Source organism: Ictalurus punctatus, chromosome 25 (genome assembly GCF_001660625.3).
Source record: "Ictalurus punctatus breed USDA103 chromosome 25, Coco_2.0, whole genome shotgun sequence".
Classification (NCBI taxonomy): domain Eukaryota; kingdom Metazoa; phylum Chordata; class Actinopteri; order Siluriformes; family Ictaluridae; genus Ictalurus; species Ictalurus punctatus.
The window spans coordinates 3,810,558-3,833,918 of NC_030440.2; the positions used below are offsets into that span (position 1 = coordinate 3,810,558).

Consider the following 23,361-nt stretch of genomic DNA (forward strand, 5'->3'; position numbering starts at 1 on the left):
ATACATTTATGAAATATCACACCAGGGTGTGTCTAGAGAGAGACAGAGAGAGAGAGAGAGAGAGAGAGAGAGAGAGAGAGAGAGAGAGAGAGAGAGAGAGAGAGAGAGAGAGAGAGAAGCAGGCTCAGATAAAGTCATAAGAAAAGGTACATTCACTATGTACCTTTTCACTATTCACATTCACATGAAGGTTGAGACTTTGCAAGCAAATACCAATGACTGGTGGGGTGGGCTTTCTTTTCCCCTCAGTGGCCAAGATGGTCTATTTTGTACTTTTTTTTGGCAAAGGCCTGCCATTAATAAGCAAAAGGCTGAAGTTGCCAGTAGCAAGTAAATAGCCATGGGTTTGTTGTATCTCCAAGAGAAGGACCTATTAACCAATAGACATTAAGCACACAACCACCAGCTGCCACATACTTGTGAATCTGAAGAAGCAGCAGTGAGTGACATTGGCTAACAGAAAGTAATTTCTTGTTCTCCATGCCTGCCAGTTTAAAATAGGAACCCTTATAATATCTAATGTGACACAAGAAGTGAGCCAGTTGTGCACTTCATACAGAGATGGCCACTGCGTGAGGTTAAGAGATGGTGAGATTAATTTGTTTATTTCAAAGAAGTTATCATTCACCTGTTTGCTTGTTGTCACATTATATTGAGGCCTTAAATATTACAGTTCATCAGGATACCATTCAATAGTATAGCAGCCAGCCAGCTAGATAGTAATATAGTGGGTGTGATTCTGAAGATCATGTTTTAGGCGGGTTCTCTAATCATTTTGCTAACTAGTTTTGGACAGCATGTGTTTAGTGATAAAATGCTTTCTGGTATGCATTCTTGTCTGCTTACAGCCCTAGCAAAAACAGACAAGAAACAGCAATGTTGAAGTACACCAGCTGATCCTCCAATAACTTGAGAGTAGTTTGCGACTGAGTAATCTTCAAATAATACTTACATAAATAAATGCCAAACTCTTCTAAGGTGTAGTCAAAAAGTATGATGTGGATTATTATAAGATTCATTTTGATGTTCTCTTTATTTGTTGCTGTAGTGGGGGGGCACGGTGGCTTAGCACGCTTGCCTTGCACCTCCAGGGTTAGGGGTTCGATTCTCGCCTCCACCCTGTGTGTGTGCGGAGTTTGCATGTTCTCCCTGAGCTTCAGGGATTTCTTTTCCCAGTCCAAAGACATACATTGTAGGCCGACTGACATTTCCAAATTACCCGTAGTGTGTGAATGTATGTGCGGTTGGCACCCCGTCCAGCATGTCCCCCGCCTCGTACCCCGAGTCCCCTGGGATAGGCTCCAGGCTCCCTGCAACCCTGTATAGGATAAGCAGTATGGAAAATGGATGAATGGATGGCTGCTATAGTTAGAGTGACATGTGTCTTAACATCGTGATCCATGGGCCCATTTTTTAATTTGAGCACCCACTCCTCTGCACAGCCCTGGGTCATTATGCCTGTCAGTTGCAATACAAAGGTGTGGCCTCCCAGTCCTTAAAGTTATCCCCTTTCAAATGTTTCAAACAACTGATTATTATATCAAATGCACTTCATTCATTGAGCTGCTGAGATGAGTAATACAGTGAGGGAAAGAAGTATTTGATCCCCTGCTGATTTTGTATGTTTGCCCACTGACAAAGAAATGATCAGTCTATAATTTTAATGGTAGATTTATTTGAACAGTGAGAGACAGAATAACAACAAGAAAATCCAGAAAAACGCATGTCAAAAATGTTATAAATTGATTTGCATTTTAATGAGGGAAAAAAGTATTTGACCCCCTCTCAATCAGAAAGATTTCTAGCTCCCAGGTGTCTTTTATACAGGTAACGAGCTGAGATTAGGAGCACAATCTTAAAGGGAGTGCTCCTAATCTCAGCTTGTTACCTGTATAAAAGACAACTGTCCACAAAAGCAATCAATCAATCAGATTCCAAACTCTCCACCATGGCCAAGACCAAAGAGCTCTCCAAGGATGTCAGGGACAAGATTGTAGACCTACACAAGTCTGGAATGGGCTACAAGACCATTGCCAAGCAACTTGGTGAGACGGTGACAACAGTTGGTGGGATTATTCGCAAATGGAAGAAACACAAAAGAACTGTCAATCTCCCTCGGCCTGGGGCTCCATGCAAGATCTCACCTCGTGGAGTTGCAGTGATCATGAGAACAGTGAGGAATCAGCCCAGAACTACACGGGAGGATCTTGTCAATGATCTCAAGGCAGCTGGGACCATAGTCACCAAGAAAACAATTGGTACACTACGCCGTGAAGGACTGAAATCCTGCAGCGCCCGCAAGGTCCGCTGCTCAAGAATGCACATATACATGCCCGTCTGAAGTTTGCCCATGAACATCTGAATGATTCAGAGGACAATTGGGTGAAAGTGTTGTGGTCAAATGAGACCAAAATGGAGCTCTTTGACATCAACTCAACTCGCCGTGTTTGAAGGAGGAGGAATGCTGCCTATGACCCCAAGAATGCATCCCAACCGTCAAACACGGAGGTGGAAACATTATGCTTTGGGGGTGTTTTTCTGCTAAGGGGACAGGACAACTTCACCGCATCAAAGGGACGATGGACGGGGCCATGTACCGTCAAATCTTGGGTGAGAACCTCCTTCCCTCAGCCAGGGCATTGAAAATGGGTCGTGGATGGGTATTCCAGCATGACAATGACCCAAAACACACGGCCAAGGCAACAAAGGAGTGGCTCAAGAAGACGCACATTAAGGTCCTGGAGCGGCCTAGCCACTCTCCAGACCTTAATCCCATAGAAAATCTCTGGAGGGAGCTGAAGGTTCGAGTTTCCAAACGTCAGCCTCGAAACCTTAATGACTTGGAGAAGATCTGCAAAGAGGAGTGGGACAAAATCCCTCCTGAGATGTGTGCAAACCTGGTGGCCAACTACAAGAAACGTCTGACCTCTGTGATTGCCAACAAGGGTTTTGCCACCAAGTACTAAGTCATGTTTTGCAGAGGGGTCAAATACTTATTTCCCTCATTAAAATGCAAATCAATTTATAACATTTTTGACATGCGTTTTTCTGGATTTTCTTGTTGTTATTCTATCTCTCACTGTTCAAATAAATCTACCATTAAAATTATAGACTGTTCATTTCTTTGTCAGTGGGCAAATGTACAAAATCAGCAGGGGATCAAATACTTTTTTCCCTCACTGTATGAATTATGAATATATATGCTGAATATGTGTGTATACTGCTGAAGAGATATGAATATAATGCTGGGTTAAAGTGTGTGTGTAAGAAGACAGACAGAAGTAGAGAGTTGCCCTAGTGTCGAAACACTGCATGCTGCATTAAAGGAACTGCAGTACCACTCGCCTCCTCTCTGTTAACTCCCTCAGCTAAAAATAACCCACACACTCCTCTTTAAAGAAGGCAGGAACCGCCATTAACCCAATCACCAGGCACCTCGCAGAACCGTGTGTGTGTGTGTGTGTGTGTGTGTGTGTGTGTGTGTGTGTGTGTGTGTGTGTGTGTGCACGTGAGGGGAATTCCTAACAATGCTTCTTTCAACAGCAGTAGTAATTGTTGAGAGCTTGGGAGAGCTGCAGTAGAAAAAGAGAGAGAGAGAGAGAGAGAGAGAGAGAGAGAGAGAGAGAGAGAGAGAGAGAGAGAGAGAGAGAGAGAGAGAGTGTGTTTGGCAGAAGCATTCTTCAAAGGAATATTAATGTCGTCCTGTGCAGAAGTACTGCACACAACACAAAATGGTGAACAGGAGAGGAAGAGAAAAAGAGAAGCTGTGCTGAATAAACATGCTCTATAATCATCAAACACTTTCTTTAATCACCTAGCTTTATAATATCCAAACACTGTCTACAATTTCCATACACTTTAAACAATTTCTGAATACTTGGTGCAAACACTGTCTCTAATGTCTAACCAATCTGTATAATCTCCAAACACCGTCTCTAATGTCGAAACACTCTGTATAATCTCCAAACTGTCTCTAATGTCTAAACACTGTATCATTTCCAAACACTGTCTCTAATGTCTAAACACTGTCTCTAATGTCTAACCAATCTGTGTAATGTCCAAACACTGTCTCTAATGTCTAAATACTCTGTATAATCTCCAAACACTGTCTCTAATGTCTAAACACTCTGTATAATCTCCAAAGACTGTCTCTTATGTCTAAACACTGTATAATCTCCAAACACTGTCTCTAATGTCTAAACACTCTGTATAGTCTCCAAATATTGTCTCTAATTTCTAAACACTCTGTATAATCTCCAAACACTGTCTCTAACGTCTAAGCACTGTATCATTTCCAAACATTGTCTCTAATGTCTAAACACTGTATAATTTCCAAACACTGTCTCTAATGTCTAAACACTGTATTGTGTGTTTGAACATTACAGACAGTGTTTTGAGATTATAGAGTATTTAGACATTAGATAAAAACACCATCTGTAATGTATAAACACTCTCTTACATTTCTAAAGACTCTATATAATATCCAAATACTGTATATTATCTCCAAACACTGTCTACAATCTTTAAACATTCTCTATTCTCTAATGTCTAAACACTCTGTATAATCTCCAAACACTGTCTCTAATGTCTAAACACTCTGTATAATCTCCAAACACAGTCTCTAATGGCCAAAGAGTGTTTGGAGAATGGAGAATGTTTAGATATCAATGACAGTATTTGGAGATTATAGAGAATGTTTGGACAATAGAGGCATTGTTTGAAGATTAAAGAAAGTGTTTAGATATTACAGATGGTGTCTATCTCTAATGTCTAAACACGCTAAATCTCTAAACACTGTCTGTAATGTTCCATTGACTTTACTTGTTGTCTGGACTGTTGTCAATGAATAATAGATGATATAATTAACTATTTGAAAGAGTTTCTCTGTTTTCTGATGTGACTGTTAGCTTGACTACCTTCCTAGCTGACTAAGTTTATATTAGCTAAATCTATTGAGTACACTTGGTTCAAATACTTGAGTCCACATTCGGGATTGACTCTCAACTCGTTTTGGGCATGGGCTCATAATCACAGATTTGCATTCACATAGAAGAATTCCTTTCTAAAACGTTGATAGAGCAATTGCGTACAACACGTTTGTGCACGCAGGTTTGCAAAATTTTCCTTTGGTAGCAATACTCAAGTAGCAAAGAAAGTGGCTGCATGCAGGAACACCTGAAAACAAGGAGCTATTCTCATATAAGACAATTTTTACCTATGCAGGTCAGCACATTTTTTGTGACGCTCTCAGTGCCAGTAACTGCACCACAAAGTTGAGCAAATTACAGTGTTCCAGTCCTATGAAAGTTTATTTTTTACATATTAATAGCCATATCATCTTGTTCCCTTTCAAAGGGAACTCAATGTTGTGTGAGCTTCACACTGTGGGAAGTGCCCTCGTGTGTAACTGGTATCTGAAGCTTGTGTAACATCATGCCTATTTATAGCCCTGCCATGATCAGGTGATGTGTTAATTAAGCGCATCACATGAAATAAAAATGCCACCTGTGAACCGTGTTTATTATCTTATTATCTTCAGAGAGACTGCATGTCGGTCATTTGTGTAACGCTAGCAAAAACACTCAAAAAGACTCGGATGCACACACTTTCTTTGGGAAGTATCTAGGGATGGAGCACGCCAGGGCAGCTTCGAGAGGTCTGACTGTGCACATTGTGAACGCCTTAAAATTTGGCAGCTCCGCTTGCGGCTCGCTGTCTTCTCAGTGAAAGGGAGTTGGGTTTCAGAGCCTCACAGATCTGGGTGGGCCGCTGCTGAGGCAGCCAGCTGGCTCAGGTCCTGGGAATCTCGCTAGTGTAAGGGAGGCACAGAGGGCAAGTGTGGCGGCCACAGTCAGGGAACGTGAGGTTGTTAGGACAGTTAGCCCCCAGTATTACTGTAGGGCCTCCCCTAGCCAAGGCTGTCCCAAGTTTTCGGTCTTCTCTGGTCAGTGAGCTGTCACAGGGCAATGAAAATCTGATGCTTTTCCTCCAACAGAATGTTGAAGAGTTAGCATCACTAAAACACCATCCGGCAGTGTGGAAACTACTGCCAAATGTGTCTCTATAGGTTCTGTCAACTGTAGAAAAAAGGGTTACCGGGTCCAGTTCAGAGCTTGAACCTCCTGGTTCAGAGGTGTGCTCACCACAGTAATCAGCACAGAACAGAGCCCAATGTTAGCGCAGAAAGTAAGATCCCTCTTGGACAAAGGGGCCATAGACCATGTACCCCATTCCTTGAGGGAGGGAGATATTTACAGCCATTATTTCCTGGTCTGCAAAAAGATGGGAATATGCGGCCAATTTTAGATCTGTCTTGTCTGAACCATACTCTTCGGGCATACAGGTCCAAGATGCTGACGTTCAAACATATTGTTCCATAGATTCAGTTTGAGGACTGGTTTGTGATGATATATATCCACCCCCATGGAGGGTTATGTTCACGCCCCCTGTTCAGGCAGGTGAAACTAATTCTTCTCTTGGCAGAGGGAAAGTTTTTGTCAGTGAGTGCAATGTACATTCCGGGCAACTGGAATGTGGGGGCAGACACAGGGGCTGAGGCCCAGGGATTGGAGGCTCCATCCACAAGTGGTGGAGTTCAAATGGCAGTGGTTCGGCCAAGTGGAAGTGGATGTGTTCACCTCCGAGGAGACAACACACTTCCCGCTGTGATTTGCCCTAACTCCTCCTGAACCACTGGGGCTGGACCCCATGGTGCACATGTGGCTGATGTCACGTGGCCACTTTTCCCCCGATTACTCTGCTCTCACAAGTTCTAGCGAGAGTTCACCAAGACCGTCTATGTCTGCTGCCAGAAGCACCTTATTGGCCAGCTTGAATATGGTTCCCAGAGATAATATTCCTGCTAAACGGCACTCTTTGGGAGATTCCCATCTGCAGGTCTCTACTGTCTCAAGCCAGAGGGCTTATTTATTACCCTCGGCCAGAACTATGAAAACTAGGGGTCTGGACCCTGAGGGACACCAGATCATAGATTCTGGTCTGGCAATTGAGGTTGTAGAGACCATGTTGAACGCCAGAGCACCATCCATGAGGAAATTGCATGCGCTGAATTGATGAATTTTTGTCTAGTGGTGTGAGGAACATCAGCTAGACCCAATGAACTGCAATAGCTACAGTTCTGGAGTTCTTACGAGGGCATTTCTCAGCAGGGTTGGCTTCTCATACAATCAGTGTCTACGTGGCCGCCATTTTGGCCAGCCATGCCCCATTGATATAGCTTCTGTGTGGCAACATCCTCTAACATCGAAGTTTATGGGTGGTGTCAGGTGGCTGAGGCCCATCTGCAGACTATGCATACCTTCCTGGGACCTTTCTGTGGTCCTGGAAGGTCTGTCAGGTTCCCTATTTGAGCCCTTAGAGTCATCCTCAGAGAAGCTTTTGACTCAGCCGTAGCTCTTCTGCTGGCCCTGACATCTCTCAAGTGAGTAGGAGATCTACAAGCTCTCTCAGTTGCCGCTTCCTGCCTTGACTTTACCCCTGGGTTAGCCAAGGCCTTCCTGTATCCTAGGCTGGATTATATTCCTAAAGTGCCTATGTCTGCTGCCCAGCCAGTAGTGTTGCAGGCTTGCTGCCTCCTCCATTCCTCACACCAGAACAAGAGAAATTGCACCTACTGTGTCCAGTAAGGGGTCTCTCTACTTACGTCCACCAGTGGCATAAGTCAGAGCAGCTGCTGGTCTGCTTTGGCGGTGACAGTAGAAGTGATGCTGTGTCGAAGCAGCGCATCACTGGATAGTGGAAGCAATCTCTATTGCTTATGAGGCGCACGGGCTCGCTACGCCTCTGGGCATAAGGGCTTATTCCACTAGGGGGGGTCGCTTCCTCGAAGGCGTTGTCCGAAGGGGTACCCTTACAGGATGTGTGTGCTGTGGCAGGGTGGTCTATGCCGCACACATTCATTCAATATTACAACCTGGATATACATTCCACCCTGGGCTCGTGTGTCCTACAGTGACCCTCGGGCTTAGATTTTTTCAACAGGCCATGCCCTCAGTATGATTGATAAGATGAGAGATAAGATAACATTTATTGATCCCACACTGGGGAAATTCCCTCGTTACAGCAGCTCAGTTACAGAAAAAACAGATAGGAAAGAATACACATTAAATAGGAATATAATTGAAATAAAGTATCTAGAAAATACATATACAACAGGAATAGAAAAATAAGAATTAGAGTAGTAAAAAAAATAATAATGGTAATATGAACACTATGGACACCTCAATGTATGTACAGATAAATACAAATTTGAATATATACAGATGAGTAACACCTTGTTTGTATACATGAATGGGTAAATGCGCAGTTAACAATAGAGGGGTTAGCAACAAATTATAATAATGTGTGGGTTGATGATGCAAAAAACAGCTAGCTGTGCTACATTATGTTGTTGTTGCATTAAAGAGTCTGACTGCTGTAGGGATGAAGGACCTGTGGTAGCACTCTTTCTTGCACTGAGGCTGCAGCAGTCTGCTGCTGAAGGAGCTGCTCAGGGACCCCAGTATCCTGTCCCTCTCTGTGCTCCCAACTCCCCAGGAAACTACTGCATATAAGATAGCAGATGCTACCACAGTGTCATAGAAAGTTTTAAGCAGGATCCTGCACACACCAAAAGACCTCATTCTCCTCAGCAGAGGGGGGTGACTTTGGCCCTTTTTGTACAGGACATCTGTGTTTGTGGACCTGTCCAGTTTATTGTTGAGGTGAACACCAAGGAATTTATATGTCTTCACCCTCTCGATGTCCATACCCTGCTCACCGGCGTAGACCGGGTTGGCCTCCTGCGGAGGTCGACTACCATCTTCTTTGTCTTGCTGGCGTTGAGGCAGAGGTGGTTTAATACACACCAGTTGACAAAGTCAGCGATGACCTCCCGGAATTCCTGATTGTTCTCCTCTGATCCTCGTCCAACAATGACCGTATCATCAGAGAACTTCTGCATGTGGCAGCTGTTAGTGTTATGCCTGAAGTCCGCTGTGTACAGGGTGAAGAGAAATCGAGCAAGCACTGTTCCCTGCAGTGCTCCCATGCTGCTGACCACCACAGCAGACATACAGTCTTGGAGCCTCACATACTGTGGTCTGTCAATAATAGTTGGTGATCCATGCAGCCAGGTGGCGATCAGCTCCAGCTCCCAAAAGCTTCCCCCTAAGTAGTGATGGCTGAATTGTGTTGAAAGCACTGTAAAAAAAAAAAAAAAAAGATCCTCACAATGCTCCCAGTATTCTCTAGGTGTAGAAGTGATCTGTGCATCAGATAAATAATGGCGTCCTCAACCCCCATGCCTGGTCGGTAAGCAAACTCTAGGGGGTCTAGCTCTGTCGCAGTACAATTCTCTCTATGTACTTCATCAGGTGTGAAGTTAAGGCTACCGGTCTCAAGTGGTTTGGCTCACTCGGATGCGCAATTTTGGGTACTGGGAGTCTTTCACAGTACTGGAACTCGTGCTAGTCTCAGGCTCAGATTAAAGATGTGCAGGATGACCTCATTGAGCTGATCTGCACAGTCTTTAAACAGTCTGGAGCTGATTCCAATCTTGTTCCCACAGCGTGAAGCTCACGCAACGTCTCGGCCCCTTTTTAGGGAACAGGGTTACATGTGTAACCCAGACGTTCTCTGGAAGAAGCAGTCATGAAAAATTAAACAATTTTAATAGCTTTAATAGATAAATAGTTTGAATAGCTTCCAGACCTGATGCAGACTGTTCCAGTTTTCTGCTGAAGCAAACTCCAGACCACTGTTCTCAAGTTCAACAGGTTTTCTGGACTGCACTGGACTCAGCTTGAAAGCAGCATTCACATATCACCAATTTTACTCAATTTAAGGCTCAAACGGACCCACGTCCAGAAAAAAAGCAAGTGTGAAAATGACTAAAGTCACCTTCACATTTAAAATAAGCTGGATATATAAATTGTAGTTCTATTTCTTAATGCTCGATTTGTTTTGAATGTTACATTTGCAAGCCAACTCACAACTCCCAGCAATTTCAAACATAAAATAGCAAAACTATGCATAAAAAAATACTTAAAACTGCAAAATTAATACAGTCCCAAAAGCTTTTAGTTCTCTTACAGCACAGCAATTTGCCAACAATTACAATTTTTAATTTATAAATGAACAACAAATCATACTTTTATAGTAAGGTTTAATGTGTGGAATGTCTGTGAGATGAGTTAGTTCAGTGATCGAGTTAGATCACTTACATTATAGCAGCTTATAAAGTTTATAAGACAATAAGAGAAAAAAAAATTCAGCTCAGTCATGTTACATTTTACAGAGAAACCAGAAAGTCCTCTGTTCTAAAGACTCTCCCATGGAGAAAAACGTAGTAAATTTACAAAGCACTGACATCTGATACTCCTTGTATACATGTTAAATAAACGTCTCTTTAGAGAAACATTCAACAAGTCAACAATTTTATAGCCATAGACTATGTGGTGTACCCACCAGACATCTTCATGTGAATGAGTTACTAAGGAAACAATAAGATATTAGAAAGAGCAGATTAATATAACCTTTGACTTTACCTTGCAGATGACACTTTTGACCACTTCTGACCACTCAGATGCAAGACTTCAACAGTGCTGAGGTATAATACACTGTATACCCTACTGAGTTATAATTATGAATATCATGTATTTGATTTTTAAAATTTTTTTTTTATCAAAAACAAAAATTTCAAATGTGATCATATTGTGAGCTGAAATGGTATTTAGAGAATAGTGTTAATTAGATAAATGAAGGGTTTATCTGAAGGAGAATAAACACTGCATGTTGGCGTTGCTGCAGCTCACACAGGGCAGCGTGGCACAGACACGCAGGTCTCGTCCAAGACGCATTCAGAGTGAGCACTTCGTTAAGTGCCTTCCTGCTGCTTCTCCATCTGCACAGTAACAAGGACAAGATGGAGGATCCTGACCTTAGACACGACCCAGACTCTCCAGACACGTCCTCATGCACGCACACACACACGCACACACACGCACACACACAAGCTTACTGACACATAACGCATTTAAATAGCTGACTGCTTTAAATAACGGATCCTTCTCTTACACAGACTAGTTAAGCTCATGAGTGTCAGACTCCAGTTGGAGTGTGTTGCTCCACTTTAACACACCTGACTCCGCTTGTACAGAGTGTGTTAATCAGTCCATACAGGATTCCACAGTTTTATTTTTGTGATTGTTTTGTGATTTTGCTGCGGCTTTTTTCAGAATTTGCAATGCAACTTGCAGAGTTTATTTGGGGAAAACAACTGGAGTTGGCGAAATCACAATTGCATGAAATAGTTTTGCACAGTTTTACGCAGTGATGTTTGTTGAAATGAGACCTTTTAACTGTACTCAGATTCGACACACTTGAATCGAATAGGGCTTGACTGAATGCACATTGTGATGACGTTACAAGACTCGTCTTGGCCCAAATCTGTGGTAATTTTGAAAAATTGCAAGCTTCTCTGAATATTGCAGAGTTTGCTTGATTTTGCATTAATTTCTGTGATCACAAAACTGCGAAATCAGTGCAAAATGTGTTAGAGCGGGAAACGCTTTTAATCTGTGCAATGTTGTGGTCCTCATTGGCAGATTCAACTCACTGTGAACAACACTACCACAACCACGCCCACCTTCATCATCATAATCTTCATTATCTAAAGAATAGCAAGTCCAGGGTACAGTCTATATATGTGTGTGTCAGCCACATTCTATTGCTGATAGAAGGTGTGTTCATTTTCTAGCAGTTCTGCATCCTGCACTGTCCACCGATATGGTAGTGTTTTCAGGCTTGGGGAGTGACGGATTACATGTAACGGCGTTACGTAATCAGGATAAAAAAGACTGGTACATCAAAAAACAAAGTAATCAGATTACAGGTACATTTTGCAAAAAGTGGAAATAGTATCAGGATTAATTTTTTTCATTTGAAAGCAAATAAATTAATCTTTTGTCATAACACAGTAGACGGCTGCTTGATTGTCAAACCAGTGACTCCATTTCCCAGAATGCATCTAACTACAAACATGGCCGAAGACAACTACAACTCCCAAACACACACACATGTGCATTCACCATCCCCAGAGCTCTAATTAGAGACACCTGGTTCCAATCACATGCACATTCACACCACTCCTTAAAAGAGACATGTTGAAATACTTCACATCAACATGGATGCAGAAGGTACACTGGACTGGCGACAAGCCACTGATGGACGACTCATGGGAGAACACCACCAACAGCTCATCAAACTGACTGAGCAGATCACTCGACTTTCCCAGAGTGCGCCGGTGGTCATGCAGACCCACTCTCCTTTCCCTCTGATACCGGAAAAGTATGCAGGTGATCCAGCGCTATGCAAGGACTTCCTCCTGCAATGTTCACTGTTGTTCACCAGCTACGTAGGGATGCCTGAGGCACAAAAGATCACCCATTTCATAGAGTTATTGATCGACAAAGCTCTCACTTGGGTGACAGTGGTATGGGAGCGAGGCAGCAAGCCCATCTCCTCGTATGAACAGTTCACGGGGTTGTTTTGACAAAGAAACAGGGGCGGGACCATCTCGCACTGCATGGTGTCCCTCTCCCTCCAGATCGGCGAACTCCATAAAGAAATCATCACCCTCTACGTCACGGTCTCTGCCAGACATCCCATCATCCTAGGCCTCCCATGGCTGGAACAGCACAACCCTTGAATCTCCTGGACAGACAGACAAACCCCACGCTGGTCTCCGTACTGCCATGCACGCTGTTTCCAAACCTCTGTCATCCATCTAGCAGCCACATCAGTCAAAAGCCCGGACAAACTATCTCCAGTTCACATTCCATCTGAATGTCATGATCTCAGGGAAGTATTCAGCAAAGAGAGAGCCAGCGGATTACCACCACACTGCTCATTTGACTGTGCAATCAAGCTGCTCCCTGGAACCAGTCCAAGGGAAGGGTGTACCCTCTATCAGTGGCAGATCAATGAGCCATGAAAGAATACATTCATGAAGCACTCAGGCAAGGGTACATCAGAGCCTCTACTGGGGGGGATTACCGGGGCCTCAACCAACCTTCCATCAAGTACTGTTATTCTCTGCCTCTGGTTCCTGCAGCTGTTGCACAACTCAGATCAGCAACCATTACACTAAACTGGATTTATGCAGTGCATACAACCTGGTCAGCATCAGAAATGGAGACAAGTGGAAAACAGCCTTCAGTACTTCTAGCTACTATGAGTACTCAGTGCCGTACGAACTCTCTAGCATCCCATCAGTATTCCAGTATCTCATAGATGATGTCCTGAAAGGCCTTTTGGGGAGAAGTGTCATCACATACATCGACGACATCCTGGTATATTCCAATTCCCCTGAGGAACACATCCTCCACGTGCGTTAGGTGTTAGAAAGGCTCCTTCAACATCAGCTCTAATTCAAAGCTGAGAAATGTGAATTTCACCAGCACACCATCTCGTTTCTGGGCTACATCATCATCCCTGAGGGGGTCACCATGGACCAAGGCAAGGTGAAAATTGTGGTGGATGGGCCTACTACACGCACAGTCAAGGAGTTGCAATGATTTCTGGGCTTTGCCAACTTTTACCAACGTTTCATCAGAGGATTCAGCTCCATAGCACACCCCTTAAAGTGCCCGCTGAGAGGCAAGCTGAAACATTTAACCTGGTTGCCAAAGCGGCGCTAGAGCAACTCAAGCACGTGTTCACCAAAGCCCCGATTCTCAAGCTCCTGGATCCCACCAAGCCCTTCGTCGTAGAGGTTGATGCCTCGGAAACAGGAGTAGGAGCCATCCTGTCATGCAGCCCTGCCAGAATCTCAGGGTGACACAACCATTTTAGTGGTCGCTGATCGCTTCTCCAAATCACTGCATCTAATACCACTACCATCTGTCCCATCAGCCTTCACAATGGCTGAACTGCTGCTCCAACATTTTTCAGATACTTTGGGATCCCCGAGGAGATCGTCAGTGATCAGGGACCACAATTCACATTTTGAGTCTGGTCCAGCTTCATGGGTAAGATGGGGCCACCTCAAGTTACCATCCACAAGCTAACGGCCAGGTGGAATGTACCAACCAGGAGATAGGGTGGTTTCTCCGGACATTCTGTGCAGCAAACCCTGAAGACTGGTCCAGTTTCCTCCCCTTGGCTGAGTACGCCCAGAACTTTCTACATCAATCAGCAACACACTTCACCCCATTCCAATATGTTTTAGGCTACCAACCACCTGTTCCCTTGGAATGACAGAATGGGGGGAATCTGTCATATCCCAGCAAACCAGTGACTCCATTTCCCAGAATGCATCACTAACTACAAACCTGGCCACAGACAACTACAACTCACAAACACATACGGACACCTGGTTCGAATCACACACACACACACACTCACATCACTGCTTAAAAGAGACTATTCACACACTCTTCAGTTGCAAAGTATACACTCAGTTGATCTTATCTCTGTCGTTACCAAGCCTTATCTAGTGTTTGCCATTCTGCTTTTTTTTGACTGTGTTTATTCCCTCGACCTTGATTCTCTGCCTTGCCTGTTTGGATTGTTTGCACGATCGTTGACCTCTGCCAGTTTATGTTTCTTGAATTCTGCCTGACCCTTTGGATTTGTTATCTCATTAAACTGCCATACCTGCAATTGCTTCCGTCTCAGCCTCCATTACGTGACATTGATTATAGTTCTGGTTCTTTCTTGCCAGTTGTGGCTCACATGAGCGACCTCCTGGTGCATGTGCAAATAAATTTTGCTCAAAGTTAATGTGGTAGAAATGAACACAAATTGTCTGAAATGCTTTTGTGAGGCACCATACATCCGCATTATCAGACCTTAAAAAAGCGTCAGGCCATGATTTGTAAATTTAAGAAAATGTTCGGGAGTCCGCTTTAGTTTCATTATGATGTGTGTATGGTCTAATACTGCATCATATGTGCACATATTTGAATTGCTTTAACTCCTCTCTGTAATTCCCGCATTCTCGCACACCAGTTGGTTGATTCAAAAAGGCTTGCAGCAACTACTGACCAAATTCCTGCCTCTCGACCATTAGCCTACTCTCAGCGAACGTGCGAAGGTGAAGCAATGTTGTGTACGGCATCAAAACAGTGCCCATGGCCATATAAGGTCATTTTTAATTTCATGTTATCACACTGTTTGGTATTACATGGCCATACAAATGTGTAAATGATGGCAGAAGGTACACCCGTGGCATATAATATTTTATTTTATTCCATGGTCATTCAAAATAAGGTAGAAAAAATGTAAAACGTGGGCAGATTGAAACCAATTTTATTTATATATAATTTATGTGATGTTAATTGTGTGTCTTTTTCAGTGTATTAAAATCTGAATTCATAGTAACACTGTTTTGAATGCTATTAAAACACACACAGACACACACACACACACACACACACACACACACACACACACACACACACACACACACACACACACAAAATGCGTCCTCTTTTCGGAAAACCAGGGGGACAGTGATCTTTTATTTATTCATTCATTTATTTATTTCATGTTTTTAAGCGCTAAAATAAGCTCTAAGTAAAAGAATTTTAGATCATATTGATTTTTTATTTACTTTATTTACATATATGACCTTGAAATAGTCCAAAAGTAATCAGATTACATTAGTTTCCTATTGTGATACTTGGAATAATTTACTGAAGAAATTTTTTATGAAGTAATTTGTAACTGTAATGGAATATATTTTTAAAGTAACCCTCCCCACCTGGTGTTTGTGTGTGTGTGTAAGATAATGGTAGGAGTGTATCAGGTCCAGCAGTGTTGATTGGCAGCAGTTTACTCTTTCTAATGGGCTGAGGACAGTTAATACTGTACATTGGGTGTTAAAAAAGATGAATTGATAACCAACAAGAAAGATATGTAATAATGTGGCTAGTAAATGTGCACTGTAACTCTTCTGTGGTCAACCACCGAAATCTGGTGAGTACTGCTCTTATGATGGTCTGGTTATGATGGTAGGTCTGATGAACTACAGAGCATGTATGCAGAACAAATATGGGGTACAGTCAGTAATATAGTACCTAGCGGTTGACATGTAATGGCCAATATGTGTACAGTATATCCAAAGTAGATGGACGTATTCACCTGGGATATTAGCATAAATGGCATTGCACCTGTTGAAAATAAAAACTAAAACATGAAGTGAAAAATATTGGCAACAATTTGCATTTGTTTTTTTTGTTTTTAAAAAAATATAATTTAAAGTAAACTTGAGTGTAATATGTAAGATATTACACAAATAAATCAAACCTCTATTGTTCCTATCTTTAGAGTATATTTTACTGATTTGCTTTATGCAACAAAGCTCCAAAGCAACAACTACATGGAGCAGATGAAGTTTAAGGAACTTGCTCAAGGGTCCAACAGTGACAGCTTAGCAGTGCTGGGATTTCTACTCACAACCTTCCGAACACTGGCCCAAAGTCTTAACCACGGAGACACCAACACCTTTAAACTAAACGTACAGCTAATAGTATGTGGACACCTGACCATACAACCACCCATACTACCTTCCCCAAAACCACTGCCACAAAGCTGCACCCGTTTGGGGTCACCACAGCGAATCGATCACCTGTCCGCATACATTGATTCTGGTAGAAGTTTTACGTCGGACGCCCTTGCCCATTTTCCGGGCTTGGGACTGGCACTGAGAGTGTAATGGCTTGTGCTCCAGTAGCTGGAGTTGGTTCCCTGACTGGGAATTGCACCCAGGCCATGGCGGTGAGAGCACCACATGCACCATATATTTTCTAAAATAGAATAAAAGTATTAACCCACGTACAGAACTGCAGCAACCTCATAGTACTCTTCTGGTCGACATGCACAGATTTACAAAAGAATCCAATCGGTCCAAGTAAACCTTAACATAAACTTGAACTTGTTTTTTTCCTTTGTTTTGCGAACCACTTGCAAAATAATGGTAAATTTCCAATACACACTTTGGGTTTCAGCCACATATTTTTACATGGATTAATTTAGTATAGAATTTACAGAATTTGAGTAATCCTAATAATTACTTATTAATCCTAATAATTTTTTTTTTTTTTTCAGATTTGCCATATTTGATTTTGTGGATCTGAACTTCTTTCAGTGTAAATCTCACACTCCTAAAAATCTAAAATAATCCCCCCACCAAAAACACAAACAAACAAACAAAAAACATTCTGGACTCGCTTTTGCATAATGAATAAGAGGACACTCAGTGAAATGTTAACTTAAAGCTGCAGTACTGACCCTTTGCCTCTCTCTCACCATCTCTGTTTAAAACATAAAGTTGCAAGTTGCTTGTTGAGTTTTTTTTTCTGTACGTGGGTTGTGCTTCGGCACTGCTCCTCTGCGCGGATGAATCTGATGGTTTGACGTATTCGTATGTGTCGTATATTAGCTCCAATACTTGATAACGGAGGTGGTGGAGGATACGGTTTTCTTGGAGTAGAAGTGAGTAGCTCTTTCATAGCTAGCAGAAAATCAGTGCAATCGACCACACTGACCACAGTAAAATACAAACAAAAACAAAACATAGATAACTCGATACCTAGGCTGAAGCAAGTGAACAACAAACTAATGTTAGCTAGCTACCTATTGAGCCACTGAAATGTCTTACCTGTTCAGCAGAATAAAAGCAATCTCTGTGTCAGTCTTCAATCCCTTCAGATCTGAGTTTTCACCCTCTCAAAAGCCATGCCGACATTCATTCTCATTTTAGCACAGGATCTGTCGCTTTCTCTTTTTGACTGCAGGCTCTCCGCAGTTCAAGATTTCTTAGGTTTGACAACAGCTGAGTCCCCAGATGTCAACGATGATTGTGTTTAGCACTATCCAGATTAAAAGCAGCTACAGTGCCCTCCACTAATATTGGCACCCTTGGTAAATATGAGCAAAAAAGGCTGTGAAGAATTGTCTGTATTGTTTAACCTTTTATTAAAAGAATTCACAAGAATACTCTGCTCTCATGGATATCAAACAACTGCAAACACAACACAGGTTTATCAAAAAAAAATCTTTGTTAAATATAGGTTTGCAACAATTATTGACACCCCTATGAATTCATATGAGAAAATTATATTTGAAGTATATTCCCACTGATATTTAAGAAATTTTTTGGTACACCTGGGTGACTAGGAACGGGAAATTGTTCAACCATGACTTCCTGTTTCACAGGGGTATAAATATGAGGTAACACATAGGACAAATTCACTTAGTCATTCAGAATGGGCAAGACCAAGGAATATAGCGCACTTTGAAGAGGACGGTTTGAGTGGCCAAAAAATCTCCAAGGATCACAGCTGGAGAATTACAGAAGTTAGTTGTGTCTTGGGGTCAGAAAGTCTCCAAAACTACAATCTGAAGTCACCGACATCACCACAAGTTGTTTGGAAGGATTTCAAGAAAAAAGCCTCTACTCTCATCCAAAAACAAACTCGAACGTTTTCAGTGTGCCAGACTCTACTGGAACTTCAAATGGGATCGGGTTCTATGGTCAGATGAAACCAAAATAGAGCTTTTTGGTAATAAACACCAGAGGTGGTTTTGGAGCACACAGAGAGGTAGCCATATGGAAAAGTACCTCATGCCCACGGTTAAATATGGAGGAGGATCTTTAATGTTTTGGGGCTGTTTTTCTGCCAGAGGACCTGGACATTTTGTTAGGATACATGGCATCATGGACTCTATCAAATATCAACAGATATTAAGTGAAAACCTGACTGCCTCTGCCAGAAAGATTAAAATGGGCCGTGGTCGGATCTTCCAGCAGGACAATGATCCAAAACATCAAAATCAACACAGAAATGGTTTACTGACCACAAAATCAAGGTCCTGCTATGACCATCCCAGTCCCCTGACCTGAACCCCATAGAAAACCTGTGGGGTGAACTGAAGAGGAGAGTCCACCAGCGTGGACCTCGAAATGTGAAGGATCTGGAGAGATTCTGTCTGGAGGAACGCTCTCAGATCCCTCGCCATGTATTCTCCAACCTCATCAGGCATTATAGGAGAAGACTCAGAGCTGTTATCTTGGCAAAGGAAGGTAACACAAAATATTGATTAAAAGGGTGACAATAATTATTGCACTCCTATATTTAACAATTTTTTTTGATAAACCTGTGTTGTGTTTGTAATTGTTTGATATCCATGAGAGCAGAGTATTTTTGTGAATTTTTTAAACAACAGATCAGAAGGTCACCAAGGGTGCCAATATTAATGGAGGGCACTGTAACTAGATGACAAGTTTAAATTCTAAGGAACTGTTGTAAGAACGAGCTACAAACAATCCACCATCCACAGACCCCACACACGCAATATAGTAGCCGGCTCGTCTTCTTTCTGTTCACGAATGTGACGTAACCACGCAAAGACGAATGACGTCAGACTGACATTTCCCACGAAATCTGACCTGACAGCTCGAATTATGCATCATTATTTCAAGTTTACTTACTATTGTGAACCGGGGTACGGTAAGGAGACCGTTTTGAATACAGATTTTTTTTTTTATGTACTTGCTCAATAATAGATTTTTGTTCATTTTAAACCAAAAACGTTCAATACTGCAACTTTAATATTTAACAAGTAAATCAGAATTCGCCCACACTGTATGATTTCAGCAGTCTTTTAAGATTATTACTTGTCGTGCAGTACAAGGTGATCCCAATAAAATCATGGCTAGATTCTGTAACAGACTGTGTGATAATCTTGATGAAGATCCCCTAACGATAGACCTGCCATTAAAGAAAGTTACTACATTCTGTTTACATCAGCAGGTGGTGCAATCCAGGCTCTTGCAGAAAACAGACTAGCGTAAACAGAAACTTTTTTTCAAAGTGAGCTTGAGGTAATGACGATATTTTGCTCTTTCTATGTTAATACATATGTCCTTTTCATTTGTAGCTGCCTTGAGTTTCACAGATGAGCATCGTAGCAGCGGTCACACTCATTTTTTATTTTAATCAAAAATGTCTGACACTGCCAGACCTGTCATCTGCTGTCTTTGGCTATAGATGTGTTCTAAGACCGCTGATCTCAACTCACGACCAAGGAATTCCTTCATGATTAGCATTTTCTGTCTACTACAGAAAAATCAGGCAGAAACTCCATCCATCCATCCATCCATCTTCTATACCGCTTATCCTTCTTCAGGGTCACGGGGAACCTAGAGCCTATCCCAGGGAGCATCGGGCACAAGGCGGGGTACACCCTGGACAGGGTGCCAATCCATCGCAGGGCACAATCACATACACAATCACACACCCATTCATACACTATGGACACTTTGGACATGCCAATCAGCCTACCATGCATGTCTTTGGACTGGGGGAGGAAACCGGAGTACCCAGAGGAAATCCCCGCAGCACAGGGAGAACATGCAAACTCCGCACACACAGGGCCACGGTGGGAATCGAACCCCCGACCCTGGATGTGTGAGGCGAACGTGCTAACCACTAATCCACCGTGCACAGGCAGAAACTCATACAGTGTAAAACCAGCTTTTGTCTTGTGAGCCCCACTGTACACCCAAAAAAGCATTGTGTTGTTTCCTGTCCTTTAGCCAATCAGATGCAACATCATGAGGTACTTCGTCTCCTATCTAATGCGTGTTTCTGGGAATGAAACACATCCAGTAGCAGTGAGGTTACAGATTACCCCACTGTGCATCTTCTCTCTTTTTGTCAGAGGGAGGTAAAGTAGGATGAGGTTGGTGTGAAGACACACACACACACACACACACACACACACACACACACACACACACACACACACACAGCTTTTCCTTTAATCTGAGGCTCGGGTAAATTTCCAAATGAATAAAGGCTGCACGGTGCTGAGGGAAAATATAGTAACAGCAATAAAAGCAGATAAGCTGATCTAATATAAACCCTCCGTTTCTTAGCAACCCTGTTAATTCGGAGCGGAGAGGGAATGCAGCATCTATCAGCAAACACACACACACACACACACACACACACACACACACACACACACACACACACACACACACACACACACAAACCCACACACATCATAGAAGCAGCTCTATTACATATGAACTCACAGGGAAAAACCCAGGATATTCGCACAGCACAGCACACTTGACCACAAAGGCGTCAATACTGTATGTTCGACCATACAAAGATATACACACATGTACACACATGGGGCATGGATCCTGAGCTCTCTGTGTAGCATTAAACTAGAGCCTCACTCTCTCTCTCTTTACAACCCAACGAGATTGATAATGAACAGAACGTGTTCATAAAACATAAAAATCTATAATAATCTTTCATTTCAGTCTCATTTGATTCTCCGATCTTAAATGAAGGGCCCGTATTTAATGGGGTAGGTCGGCCGCACTTCGCTCCCTACTGCGGAGGAACAGAAACCCAGAGTGCGCATGAGCTAGGCATTAATAGAGTGCAGTACAGAGTTTAGCATAGCCACGTGCTGTCAAAACTGACGCTTTATAATTTATATTAGTTCATTGTCAGTAGCTTTACATTACGTGTTTGTATCACATAAACCCCAAAATTCACCCCCCCCCCCCCCCCCCATTTCATTTCATCATTGTATTACAATATTTCAGAGTTGGTTTTATTTCTTTATTTCTTTACCCACAGTAATGTCTTTGTCATCACTGATATTTAGCTACGTTCTACATTTCTAAACTACTCATAACAACACAAATTTTTAGCAAATCTCAAATGGCTTCCTATTAACTACGAATATAACTCCACTTGATGTGGTGTAACTCATTATCATTGTAAGACCTATGTAGTGGACTATATATGCCTATTGCAACACAATTCAGTGGCATTCAGTGACAGACATAAAGTGTTACTTGAATTAGCGTGACTTGTCTACTTATATATAATCATCTCTTTTATACAGATGCTGTTTTTTAATGCATACTTTATGTACATAAATTATGTTTATTTAATCAGATCCCTTCTGTCAAAAGTGCCATATTTGTTTGTGTCAGTGTGTCGATGAACATTAACATTGCTAAAAGGTGACATTAAAGGGAAACTTGGTGGGTGTTATACTGTGGAGGACATTTTGTATGGTTAGGGATCACTCGTCCTCTTAGATGGAAGCGTCATTGCAAGTCAAAGTTCTTCTAATTGATCACCTTCTTATTTGATTCTCTTCCAGGACGACCCTGCCCACATCCACAGCGAACAACAGCTCGCTGAATGGTCTGATGAAGATTAAAATAATGTAAATCACATGCTAAGGCCTTCACTGTCACCAGATCTAAACCCAGTTGAACACGTATGGGAGGTTTTAGTTTCAACAAAATACCAACCGGCAGGAAGAATCTGTTTTACTGATGGACAGGGTGGAGGAGGGATGACAAATTATGCAGAGACATTCATTCAGCCACTGCACACCTACAGAGGTACTTATATGCTATGTGTAATTTTAAATAAATTATGCAGTGATTGTAGGAGCGAGGTAGCATCTAATAGATTCCCTTTATAATCTAGCTGTGATGCATCATTGCAATTTCATTTAGGATTTTCTAATAATCTATGTCATGATCTTACCGGCAGACACAGAAATCACAGACAAATCCCGAATCATATCAACAACAAACAGGCTGAGATTGAATCCAGAAATCACCAGAGACATGAAGGACAAGAAGCAGGACTTAGACTTAAACAGCTTAGAATTGCAAATAATACATGCACGACTTTGCAAGATGAAAGGACAAAAGACTTACAAAGGGGTATAGGGGTGTGTGTATAGATAGACACACACACACAAACACACACACATCATTAATGTCCTCATGCCATTAGCAAAGTCTGAGATGGCTTAACACATTTTTTGAATGTTTAAATTAATGCTTTCTTAGATTCAATGTTAAAAATAGACTTAAAAAAAAAAAATTATTATTGTGTAAGAGATACAAGGGCTACATGGTTCCTGAATCATGGAATGACCCTGAAAATATTTTTCTATGCTCAAAAGTAAGACGTAAGGGAAGTTTACAGCCTCCGGTTGTTGTTGTTTTTTTTTTAATTTATTTTTTACTGGGAATACAGCACTCCTAAATCATCACACTCATCTTAAAAAGTCAATGTTTGGCTCAGTAACACAATTTCATAAAATAGTAGAAAAACAGAGTAAGGAAAATAGACTATCCAAATAAAAATATAACTATATACAAATCATATTGGAACCATATTATCATATGAATCACATTTCTTAATTCAGTTTCAGTCCTGCCTTTGGAAGTGTGAAAACCGCCATAAAATGATGTCATAAAATATAACGGGTTTTAATATGCACACACAGGCCATG

At 42.0% G+C, this 23,361-nt stretch overlaps 1 protein-coding gene across 2 annotated transcripts in view; it reads right to left on the reverse strand.

Annotated features, from left to right (window-relative positions):
• The window catches only part of gphnb (gephyrin b), a 135,235-nt gene that overhangs the window by 74,090 nt on the left and 37,784 nt on the right, over positions 1 to 23,361 (reverse strand). The gene's annotated exons all lie outside the window — the stretch shown is intronic.